At 39.8% G+C, this 13,066-nt stretch overlaps 1 pseudogene across 1 annotated transcript; it reads right to left on the bottom strand.

The window, feature by feature from the left end:
• Nucleotides 1-7,468: 7,468 nt before the first annotated feature.
• LOC308426233 (large ribosomal subunit protein uL23-like) lies at nt 7,469-7,937 on the bottom strand (annotated as a pseudogene). The gene has a single exon. The product of its transcript is annotated as a large ribosomal subunit protein uL23-like (transcript).
• Nucleotides 7,938-13,066: the final 5,129 nt, after the last annotated feature.

The following is a 13,066-nucleotide window of genomic DNA, read 5'->3' as shown; positions in this document are numbered from 1 at the left end:
TATCATTAAGAAAACACTTAAGATGCCAACCTCATATTACCTCATTTATTTTTTCTTACCTCATTAATAAGTGTCATTATTAGCTGTCAATACAGGCTTAGCCTCAATGATACTTGAGTGAAATAAGCCAGCTTCTCCACTCACCAAATGACACAGCAGGAAATCAGCAGAGCAGAGAAGTTTTTCAATGAGACAAAAATTAAGTTTTATGAATCCCCCCCCCCCCACAAAGCCACACATACTGTTGGAAGGACAGTAATTGGCTGTTTAGTCTGAAGTATTTTCCAGATTTCTTACCATTCCACTCCTTCAGCTTCATACTTCCCTTTAGAGACTCTGATGATAATAGCCAGCCCTTTTCAAGTGCCTAACATAAGCCAGGAACATTATCACTTCTAATTCTCACACATCTCCAGGTAGGTACTTTCATTGCCATTAGCAGGTCAGGGATCTAGTATTCTATGCTCAGAATGCTCTGGAAAAGTTTACTAATATCTTAATACAGCCTTGAGTTTTTGCTTTAAGCAAAATATTCTGCAGAAATTTAAATATAACCTCAATAAATTAACAGCCTATTATTTAACATTATAAAATAATGCTTACTTTACACACACACACACACACACACACACACACACACACACACACATATTTAAAGAGAAGGATTTCTCTTTTTTCATTTTTTAAAATTAGATACTCTCTGTATTTACATTTGAAATGTTATCTCCTTCTCCCACCCTGTTCCCATCCTCCTTTCCCCTCCACTTGTCTTCACAAAGGTGCACTCCCTCCTAATCACCCTCTCCAGCCCATTGCCTTGGCATTCCCCTACATTGGGAAAACATGCCCTCCCTGGACCAAAGGACTCTTCTCACATTGATGCCAGACACTGCTGTCTTCAGCTACATATGCAACTGAAGCCATATGTCTCTCAATGTGTGCTCAATGGTTGGTGTTTTAGTCCTTGGGAGTTTTGGAGAGTTTGGTTAGTTGATAATGTTGTTCTTCCCATGAGGTGGCAACCCCTTTCAGCTCCTTCAGTTCTTTCTTAGGACCTTCACTAGGGTCCCTGTGCTCAGTCCGAAGGTTAGCTGTAAACATGCTCAGCTATATCTGTATGACTCTGGCAGACCCCCTGAGGAGGCATCTCTATCTGGTTCCTTCCAGTAAGTACTTCCTGGCATCAGCCATAGTGCTTGGGTTTGGTGGCTGCTTATGTGGTAAATCCCTGGGTGAGGCAGCCTATGAATGATCTTTTCTTCAATCCCTGTTCCTCTATTTGACTTTGTATTTTCTCCTGTGAGTGTTTTGTTCTCCCTTCTAAGAAAAACTGAGGCATCCCCATTTTGGCCTTCCTTCTTTTTGAGCTTCATAAGGTCTGTGAATTGTTTCTTGGGATTCCAAGCTTTTGGGGGCTAGTATCCACTCATAAATGAGTATATACCATGTGTGTTCTTTTGTGACTGGGTTACCACACTCAGGATGATAGTCTCTAGTTTCATCCATTTGCCTAGGAATTTCATGAAGTAATTGTTTCTAACAGTGGAGTAGTACTTCACTGTGTAAATGTACCACAATTTTTGTATCCGTTCCTCTGTTGAAGGATATCTGAGTTCTTTCCAGCTTCTGGCTATTATAAAAAGGCTGCTATAAACATAGTGGAACATGTGTCCTTATTATATGTTGGAGCATCTTTTTGGTATATGCCCAGGAGTAGAATAGCTGTATCTTCAGGTAGTATTATGTCCAATTTTCTGAGAAACTGCCAGACTGATTTCCAGAGTGGTTGTACCAGCTTATACAACCCCACCAACAGTGGAAGAATGTTCTTCTTTCTCCACATCCTAGACAGTATTGTCTGTCATCTGAATTTTTTATCTTAGTCATTTTGATTGGTATGAGGTACAATCTCAGGGTTGTTTTGATTTGCATTTCCCTGATGACTAGGGATGTTGAGCATTTCTTTAGGTGCTTCTCAGACATTTGATATTCCTCAGTTGAGATATTTTTGTTTAGCTCTGTACCCTATTTTTAATAGGATTATTTGATTCTCTGGAGTCTAATTTTTGAGTTCTTTAACACAATTGCTTTGTAATATAGCTTGAGATGAGGGATGGTGATTCCCACAGAAGTTTTTTTTTTTTTTTTTTTTTTTGTTGAGAATATATTTCGCTATCCTAGGTTTTTGTTTTACAGATGAATTTGCAAATTGCTCTTTTCATCTCTATGAAGAACTGAGTTGAAATTTTGATGGGGATTGCATTGAATCTGTAGGATGCTTTTGGCAAGATGGCCAATTTTACAACATTGATCCTTTCAATCCAAGAGCATGGGAGATCTTTCTATCTTCTGAGATCTTTAATTTTCTTCTTCAGAGATTTGAAATTCTTGTCATACAGATCTTTCACTTGCTTAGTTAGGGTCACACCAAGGTATTTTATATTATTTATGACTTTTGTGAAGATTTTTTCTTTCCTTAATTTTGTTAATTTGGATACTCTCTCTCTGCCCTCTAGTTAATCTGGCTAAGATTTTATTGATCTTGTTGCTTTTCTCAAAGAACCTGCTCCTGGTTTTGTTGACTTTTTGTATAGTTCTTTTCATTTCTACTTGGTTGATTTATGCTCTGAGTTTGATTTTCTTTCCTGCCATCTACATCTCTTTGATGTATCTGCTTCTTTTTGTTTTGAGACTTTCAGGTGTGTTGTCAAGCTGCTAGTGTATGCTCTCTCTAGTTTCTTTTTGGAGGCACTCAGAGCTATGAGTTTTTCCTTTTAGTATTGCTTTAATTGCATCTCCCAAGTTTGGGTATGTTGTACTTTCATTTTCATTAAATTCTAAAAAAAGGTCCTTCATTTCTTTCTTTATTTCTTCCTTGACCATGTTATCATTGCTCAGTTTCCATGTATATGGGCTTTCTGTTGTTTTGTTGTCATTAAAGACCAGCCTTAGTCCATGGTGATCTGATAGGGTATATGGGAGTATTTCGATCTTCTTATATCTTTTTAGGTCTGTTTTGTGACTATATGGTCAAGTTTGGAGAAGGTACCATGAGGTGCTGAGAAGAAGGTATTTTCTTCTGTTTTAGGATGAAAACTGCTAATTTTAACTAGACACTGTTAGTTTCACTGTATCTCTGTTTAGTTTCAGCTTCCATGGTCTGTCCATCGATAAAAGTGGTGTGTTGAAGTCTCCCACTATTATTGTGTGTTGGGCAATATAGGCTTTGAACTTTAGTAGGGTTTCTTTCATGAATGTGGTTCCCTTGTATTTGGAGCATAGATGTTCAAGATTGAGAGTTCATCTTGATAGATTTTTTTCTGTCATGAGTATAAAGTGTCCTTCCTTATCTTTTTTGATAACTTTTGGTTGAAAATCATTTTATTCCACATTTGAATGGCTACTCCAGCTTGTTTCTCGGGACCATTTGCTTGGAAGGATTTTTCCCAGCCTTTTACTCTGAGATAGTTCCTATCTTTGTCTCTGAGATGAGTTTTCTGTATGCAGCAAAATGCTGGATCCTGTTTATGTAGCCAGTCTGATAGTCTCTGTCTTTTTATTGGAGAATTGAGTCCATTGATGTTAAGAGATATTAAGGAATAGTTATTGTTGTTAGAGGTAGACTTACATTTGTGTGCTTTTCTTCTTTTGGTTTTCTTGCATGGTAATGATGATGATGATGATGATGATGATGATGATGATGATGATGATGATTTTGCATTTTCTTGGATGTAGTTTTCCTCCTTGTTTTTGATTTTTTTCATCTATTATCCTTAGTAGAGCTGGATTTGTGGACAGCTATTGTGTAAATTTGTTTTTTTTTTTTCCTGGAAAATCTTGGTTTCTCCATCTATAGTAATTGAGAGTTTTTCTGGATATAGTAACCTGTGCTGGCAGTTGTGTTCTCTTAGGGTCTGTATAATGTCTGTCCAGGATCTTCTAACTTTCATAGTCTCTGCTGAGAAGTCTGGTGTAATTCTGATCACGCTGCTTTTATATGTTACTTGTCCTTTTCCCCTTACTTCTTTTAGGATTCTTTCTTTGTTTTGAACATTCAGTGTTTTGACTATTATGTGTCAGAGGTCAAATCAATTTGGAGTTCTGTAGGCTTCTTGTATGTTCATCATCATCAGGGAAGTATTCTATGATTTTGTTGAAGATATTTACTGTGCCTTTTAATTGGGAGTCTTTAGCCCTTTTTCACAGCTATTAATCTTAGCTTTGGTCTTCTCATTATGTCCTGGATATCCTGGATGTTTTGGGTTGGGAGCGTTTTGGTTTTCACATTTCCTCTGACTGGTGTATCAATGTTTCCTTGTTGTCTTCTGCCCCTGAGATCCTCTCATTCATCTCTTGTAGTCTGTTGGTGATGCTTGCATCTATGACTCCTGTTTTCTATCTTCAGGGTTGTCTCATTTTGTGATTTCTTTATTGCTTCTATTTTTGTTTTCAATTTCTTCACTTGTTTGGTTATGTTTTCCTGTAGTTCTTTGAGTGATTTTTTGTGTTTCCTCTTTAAGGGCTTTTATTTGTTTATGTATACTCTCCTGATTCTCCTGTAATTATTTAAGGGAGTTATTCATGCGCTTCTTGAAGATCTTCATCATCATCATGATATATGATTTTAAGTCTAAATTTTTTCTGGTGTGTTGGTAAATCCACTACTTGCTGTGGTGGGAGAGCTGGGTTCTGATGTTGCCAGATTGTCTTGGTTTCCATTGCTTAGGTTCTTGCACTTTCCTCTTGCCATTTTGTTATCTGTGATTATAGCTGATCCTGTTGTCTCTGACTAGAGCTTTTCTTTCTTGTAGGTCTGAGGGCCCGTGGGCTCAGGAAGGAGTCTGCTTCTGGGTGTTTGTCTCTTTGCTGGCAGGCAGTGAGTTCTGATGGCAGTGATTCAGTTTTATCTTCGTGGGCTCAGGTGGGAGTGTGCTTGTGAGTCTGTTCTGGGAGCTCTGCTGGGCAGATTCTGATTCCTGATGGTGGTCACCTGGCTCTCTCTCTGGGCCGGAAAGTCAGGATTTCTTTCAATAAAATCCTACTGACACATTTTGTCTTATGGTTGATACTTGGTGAGATGGCTGGGAAAATGCTACCAAATGATAACCAATCAAGACTAGAAATAAAGACAGAATTTATAAAATAGGAAAGCAAATCACTGAGAAAGCACGACTCAATCGAATCTTTTCATCGATGTATACATCTTAGAGGTGGTTTGATTTGGGCTGGGAAGGCAGTCTTCCTAGGTATTTAGAAGATGGAGTTTAGAAGTCTTGTCTCAAAAGAACCCTGTCAGATGGCATTAAAAGAATCACTGGGCTTAGCTGAAAGCTGCAGACAGGATTCTTATTTAAGAAACGGGCAAACCAGGTAAATAGTTTATCTCAGTGCAGCAACTTGTATTGCTCAAACCTAATCGAAATGCTACCACTGTTACTTTTAGTCTACAGGGACTGCCCTCCTTTTTAATTATTTCTGTTTCAGATATCGTATGTAGAATACTTAAGTACTGCTCAAGGGGCACACTGATTGGAACCACAGAAAGTGATTTAGCATTGTAGAACACGAGTGGGACTTGGTGGAGACAGAGTCCATAACAAGCATGTTTTGAGTAAACAAAAATTAGCTTTCTTGAAGTGGTCTCTCCAGAATCAGAAAGCAACCAGAAGAGACAGAGGAAAATAGTGGGACGGGAAATTGAAAAATAAGCCTCTGCTTTAATAGGCTCATATGATTAGATGACAAGATATTTGCATGATTAAGCAGGACTCAGCACGGTAGCATTATACTGACTCAGGAAACCAGCATTTCCTAAAGACTCCATCTGAAGTAATTTTCCAGCTCCTCTTCCCCAGCTTTCCAGCTTCACCAGATTTTATTTTGCACTGCGGCACCACCTTTCAAACCTAAGCATTTGACTTTACAATCAGATTTGTCTCAAGTACATCTCCTTATTACTTGTTCTTCTCTCTTTGTCTTCCTGATTTCACATCTGGATTACTCTGCTTCGACAGGATGTTTCACTTTCTTTCACAACACTAACAGTGGCGTCCTCCATGTATGGTCTTAATTTTTACAAGTGAGTATATTAAATGTGCCATATGATTTGCTGCCATTAATCTCCAGATAACCTAATGAAGAAACCGAGGCTTAGAGATGTTATCCATTTCCACATGGCTATGACAGGGCCATGGCACTGAGATCATGGGATGCCATTTGGTGGGGGAAGAAGAGTTCTCCATTAGATTTCAGGCTTTGTTGTTTGGTAACTTGACAGTAACTACTGAACTCTTTATCTTCCTATATATGACTTTCAATTTCTGATAATACTTCAAAAATTATTGGAATGTAGGTAGCTGTTCCTACCGTTCCAGCTATTATTTTAAATATCAAAGTTAGATCATGAAAGAGAACTAGTCAGAGATTAAATGACTCATCATCGTGGGGACTGATTTCCAGAGGAGCATCAACCTCCTTTAGGCTAGGCATTGCAAGGGATACAGAACAAGTCTGATGAGGTAATTGCTCTCACATGGAGGGTCTTGATTCAGTGAAGTTCAGAATTATAGTCCTTGGTTTCCCTCTTGCCCCACTGTGAAGTTTTTGTCTATGTTCTGGTGGAATGGCACTACCCAGTTCTTATAGAAGCCACTGGGGTGAGCCTTGGAGGGCTGTTGTATATAGTAGTAAACTGAGGTTTCTGCAACGAGAGGGAAAGAAAGCACCAAAACAAACAACTCATTATGTTAAAATATAATTTTAATTCTCCTTAAAAAATAAAGCAAGTGACACAATAGTTTGTCATATTTTTGACAGCACCCACATTTGATTTGATGAGGTATCTGCTCCTAGTTGAGTTGTGTCCAAAAGAGGGCAGACAGATGGAAGGCTTCTACAAAGAGGGGAGAAATCCTGGTTAGCACGAGCCTGGAATTCCTAATTTGCTGTTAATTTTTTCTTCTTAAAAAGCAATAAATAGGTCTTAACAGATGGGCAAGCACTTGAATTAAAAGCATCTTTGAAAAATTACAAGTAACAAGTGCCTTATCTAGTTGCAGAGAGTTCAAAGACATTGGAATCATGGCCCACCTCGAGGGGTTAAATTCGCTCAGAAACAAGTATTGCCTCTATAAAAACCAATCTGCTGAGACCTGTAGCAAACTTGTCCTTCCCTGCCTCTCTGTTGCTGTGATGACACATGGCTGAAAGCAGCGGAGGAGGTGAGGTGTGGCAGTTGTTTGGCTTTTGGGAGTAGGTGGGTATTTGGCTTTCAGGTCCATCAAAGGGAAGTTAGGACAGGAGCTCAAGGCAGGAACCTGGAAGCAGGAACTGAAGCAAAGAATGTTGTGTTCTGATTTGCTTCCCCTGGGCTTGTTCAAATGCCTTTCTTTCTTCCTTTTTTTTTTTTTTTTTTTTTTTTAATGGTGAAGAAAAGGTGTATATTTAGAATTAGCCATCTGGAGTCAGTTTAGATGATCCCAGCCTTGTTGGAAACATCTAAAGCATCATGATCAGGAGCCAAGTGCACATACGCCTTCTTCTCTCCGCCAGGCCTTATCAGGGTATTGACTTTAGCCACATCAATGTCATAGAGTTTCTTCACGGCCTGTTTGGTCTGGTGCTTGTTGGCCTTAATATCCACAATGAACACAAACGTGTTGTCCTTTATTTTTTTTCATGGCTAACTCAGTGGTCAGTGGGAATTTGATGATAACATAGTGGTCCAGCTTGTTTCTCCTGGGTGCACTCTTTCGAGGATATTTTGGCAGCCTCCGGAGCCACAGGGTGTTGGGTCGCTGGAAAGTGGGTGACTTTCGGATCTTCTTCTTTTTGTGGCTGTGGACGCCTTTCAGCACTGACTTCTTAGCTTTCAAGGCATTTGTTCTGGCTTCGGCTTTGGGAGGGACAGGAGCTTCCTTCTTTGCTTTAGGCGCCATCTTGATGAAAAGCTTAAATGCGTTTCTAATAGAGCCTGGGCTCGATCAGAAATCAGGGAAGTGTCCCACAGGCGTGCCCATGGGCCAATCTGATGGAGGCAATTCTTCAACTGAGGATCCTTCTTCTTGGGCATCTCCAGGTTGTATCAAGTTGACAAAAACTTACTATGACAATAGCTTTTTAAACTAGGAATCGTGACCTATTAACAGGACCTGAAATCAATGTGAGTTGCTGTGACTAGAATTTTTTAAATGGTAGTGAATAAAAGGAGGCCTTCAGCTCCAACAGGACCAGAGTATGCCTCATTTCTACCTCTGTTTCAATTTCTGGTTTCTGCAGGGACCATAGATCAGTGGACTTCACCCACAAGTGGTTATGGAGACAGGAACAGGACCTTATGCAATATACCATGTGAGGTAAGAGTAAATGCCACATCATGCTGCTTTGTTTCTATTACACACTAAAAACTGGGTTCTGATAATTTTTTTCTAAGTGTTGCAGCCTATCTATCTATTATCTAATTTATCATCTATCTCATTGCTGTGTATTTAAACACTCTAATCAGATAATGAATGCATCTGGATTCCAATGTAAACCCCATTCATGAATAACCACACTTCATTGTATAACATTAACACTTGAGTTGTGCTTGTAAATATGCCAGTATAATCAAAGAAACTCTCGTTAGCTTGAGCAGGGTTGGCTGGGGTAGTCTGTGAAAACAGTATAGTTGCCAGATGTCTCTGGCAAGGATGCCTGGGGTAGACTTAGAAGCCTTGTGTTTGTTGGCATAGCATAAGCACCCAGAGAGCAGGTGAACAATTGCTTTTATTTTGTAAACCCTACCCAAAGAGATACTATTTTCAGATCTAAAGGAACAGCAAAATTAGAAATGCAGTAAGAAATAAGGGATTTAGAAGTAAAGCATGGTGAAGAACCAAAGAGTAACAGCTCATTTTTTTTGTAAATAAATATTAATGAAGGTAAGAATCGGACTGGAGAGATGGTCAGAATGTTTTCTTCTTTTCCAGAGGATCTGAGTTGGCGTGGTTCCCAAAACCCCAATCAGGTGGTTGGCTTACCCTAGCCCATAATTCTAGTCCCAGAGAATAAATCTGGAACACCAGTCTAGTGTTTATTAACAGTTACTACATCCTACTCCTGTGTTAAGTGTTTTATGTGAATTATGGCAATCTTAGGAAATAGACACAGCAAATACATGCTCAGAGATGCAGGGAAACTTGAAAATAACTATCGTAGTGAAAACAGAATTTGCATTTATATTCAGTGTGGCTTTTGGCTCCTTCCTGGTTCTGTGTGCAGTTTTGCAGCTTTGGTTGCTTTGATCTGGAAGGTATTGCCTCTTACCAGGACAGGCAAGGACTTAGCTCTATGAGTTATTCTTAGCCCCTACCTTTTTTGATTTGTTTGTTTGCCTGTCCACATCCAGTCCATTAGCACTTTGACCAAAATATGGGCTATGCCATATCCATTTACTTTCTCCAAGTTCTGCTTTTACCCCAGCTGCAGCTATGCTGCAGAGTGCTTCTCTGGCTATCGGTGCTGCCCCATCATTCCATCTCTGTGCCACAGCTAAAGAAAAACTTAAAAGTATAAATTTAAAAAAAAGTCACCCCATACCCCACACTTGTTTTCCCTTCAGCTTAGAATAAAAGCAAACCTCTCAGCATTCTGAATGTATAATCTTTCTGTAACAATTTATTTGTAGCCCTTAGTGACTCTTCTGAAATTCTCTCTCACTCACTCTCTCTCTCTCTCTCTCTCTCTCTCTCTCTCTCTCTTTCTCTCTCTCTCTCTCCCCCCCCCCTCTCTGTCTCTCTCTCTCTTCCTCCCTCCCTCCCTCCCTCCCTCCCCCTTTTGCTCTCTTCTTCACTCCCTTTCTCCCTTCCTCCTTTCCTTCTTTCCTTCTTCCCTCCCTTTCTTTCCTTCTTCTGAATGTCTAAACTTGATCTTGCCAGGTTGGCTTGGAATTGCTATGCAACCCAAGGTTGGTCTGGAATTTGTATTCCTGCAGTCTCCGAGTCTGGAGTGCTGGGATTATAGGCCAGTGCCACCACATGGAGCTGTGGACATTTTTTCTTGTTAGTTTAGGATTTGCCTTCTCTAAACACAAACTATGCATTGCCCTTGCTGTATCCTTGCATTTAGAACACAACCAGATTGTTAATAGTACACACTAAAAACACCTGTGAGCACATGAATGAATTTGTTTTAGGTTTTTTTCAAAGGTTTACATTCTCCTTCCCCCACCCACAACTTTTATTTTTAATTGGCAACAATATATAAAGCAGAACAATGTGATGATTTAATATATTATAGAACGATTTCCTGACACAAATGAACACAATTTTTCTTTGCTTTGAGATATGCAGCACATAATTATCATCTTTGATAATCATTTTGTACAGCAGATTTTGAAAACATATCCTCCCATCTAAATGAAATTTTGTGTCCTTTGGTCAGCATTTCTTATCCCCAACCCCAGTTTCTCTACCTATCGTACACTTGACCTTTGCAGATTCCATACATATGTGAGAGCATGCTGCATGTATCTTTTTGTACCTGGCTATTCCACTAAGCATGATGTGTTCCAGGTTCTTCCAGGAGGTCACAAATAGCAGGATTTCCTTTGTTAAGCATGAATATATGTTGATGAGCACTTAGGTAGATTCTGTATTTTGACAAAGGTTCCCATCTTGAGAATGTCAAACTAGGAGTAGAGTAAGGCTACTGAGCCATCTTGTCTACCCCCAGAGACTTTTCTTTTCAAATATAAGTTTCCTTCTTTTTCTTGAGAAAAATGCTATAGGTGCTTCACTTCAAAATGCTTGTTCTTTTCAGTAATTTGTGACCCCCTTATCTATGTAAACCAATACTTTCTTGGGCTTGTCAATGTTCAGTTGCTACTACTCTCTTGCCTGGAGGTAGGAGCTTAGGGCACCTTCTATTTTGCTTCCTTTCCTCCTTCCTTGTAGGATTAATGGAGTTCTGGAATCATCCTAGGATCTTAAGCAGTTTTCCTCTTAATTTTTAAGTGGGTGAAGTGACCGCAAACTCACACCAAATTGGTCTCACAAGTCTAGAGTTTGCCTTCATGCTCTAAATGGGAAAGCACTTAACATACTGGCTTTGTACTTTTGTTGGTAATAAAACATCTTAGTTTATTGTGATTTTTTTAATAAACTAGAATTCCCCATTCTTCCTTCCCATCTCGACATTCCCGGCTGGACAACTGTAATGGCCACTAAGTGATATTCTTGCCTTTAATCTCACACCCTCCGATCTAACTTGTTGTTACTGTTATTATCTCATCCCCTTAGGACCATCTCCAGGCTTTCACAGTGACAATTAGGCAGTCTGGGAAACAAATTAAAGCCAGAGCCCATGAGCTGGTGAGGCATGACTCCTACCTTTCTAATCTATCTCATGGGAGCTACTCTAAGTGTGCCAACTGTGGACCTAATAAGAGAGGGGTGCCCTGGTAAGGCAATTCCAGAGCTGACTGTGAACTAAATTGCTGCTTAACCTGGACAGCCACATCATGCCTTTGAACCTTAGTGGAATGGTCTGATATAAAGACAATAAGAATAGTCAAAATTTCTTCTACATTTTCTATGTGCCAAAAAGTGTTGTTTTATTTATGACCTTTGAAGCAAAAACTACTAGTGTCTACATTTTCTAGATGGGCATATATAAAAGATGTGGTCCAAAGAAACACAGCTAAGAAACACTAAGACTGACTCAAACTCAGTCTCCAAAGTTGACACTTACATGCTATGAAAAGGAGTTGATTTTGATGAGCTTCTGAAGTCTCACTAAGCTCTTAGAGCATGTTAACTTCATGTTCCAGAGAAGGCTGATGGTCCCCACAGCAAACACAAAGATAAGGAACAGAACCGTGTCAAGGTGTGACACTGCAGCCAGTTCAGTTCATCCTCAGGCAGAGAACACTGTCTAAATATAGAACCTGCCTTACCATTGGAAGGTCTGACTAAAGTGGGTTAGTTGCCGGGCGAGGTGCTAGAGGCAGAGCAGGCAGAAAGGTGTGCCAGCTGTGCAGTAGCACCGCATAACAATGTAGGGCAAGATGCCTCCCCGAGCTCTACCTCCCTGAGCTCTGCCTCTTTGCATCCCAGCTTGCACTGCATGCCCTTTTGCAGGATTACATAACACTGATTAAAGTAGATTACTCTATGGATCAATCTGCCTCTTAGTGAAGCAAGGGCGTTCTGCCAAACCCTTTCCCACCAGGATGACAATTTCACGCCTTTAGGTAGAGTGTTCTTTGCTTGTTTTCAGTTTTAAGGAAACCCTGGCATGTGTCTGATCCACGCATGGCTGGGCTGTCTTTGGACATACACACCTTCTAGCAATGTTAAAAATTCCATTTCTGACTTGACTCTTAGAGGATGTTTCCAGACTTGTAAGATATGGTCATGAGTCTCACTGTTTCTATTTCTGCCTTCCTCCCCCAAGACACCCAAAACTTTACCCCTAACACCTATAAACAGTGACTTTCTCTGGAATGGGACTTTTGCAGAATGTAATCAAACTATGATGAGACCATACTAGATTTGGATTTATCTTTGTCTAACAAGAAGATGTCCTTATAAAAAGCAATTTGGATTCAAGCACTGATAGATTGGGTGGATGCTATGTAGTGTTAGGGATAGAGTCTGGAGGGATATATCTGTAAGTTAAGGATTGTCAAGAATTAACAGCAAACTCTAGGACACAGATAGAGGCAAAGCAAGGTTTCTTTTGAAACCCTTAGAAGCTTCAAAGGGAACATGTCTTGCTGACACCTTGATTTCAGACTTCTAGCCCACAACCATGCAAGATGTGATGATGTAGAAACTAAGAGAAGGGGCTACTTCAAGAATGTTTGAAAACTCATTGCATAGAACAGAGAGGAGCAATTGCCATAGCAATAAACTCTGTTCACATACTGCTGGGTGGTGGAATCGGGCAGGACTGAGTTGTTATCCTTCAGTGTAGCAATTTCGGGGTGATTAATAAGTAACCTTGATGAGGCGTAGGTGGGACAAAATCGTGATTATAGTGGATTCAAAGGAAAATGTTAGCAGGCGAAGTGGAAATTCAGGAC

Source organism: Micromys minutus (genome assembly GCF_963924665.1).
Source record: "Micromys minutus genome assembly, chromosome: 1".
Taxonomy (NCBI): Eukaryota; Metazoa; Chordata; class Mammalia; order Rodentia; family Muridae; genus Micromys; species Micromys minutus.
Note: the sequence above shows the minus strand (reverse complement) of the source record. Positions and strands in the feature narration are given on the sequence as shown.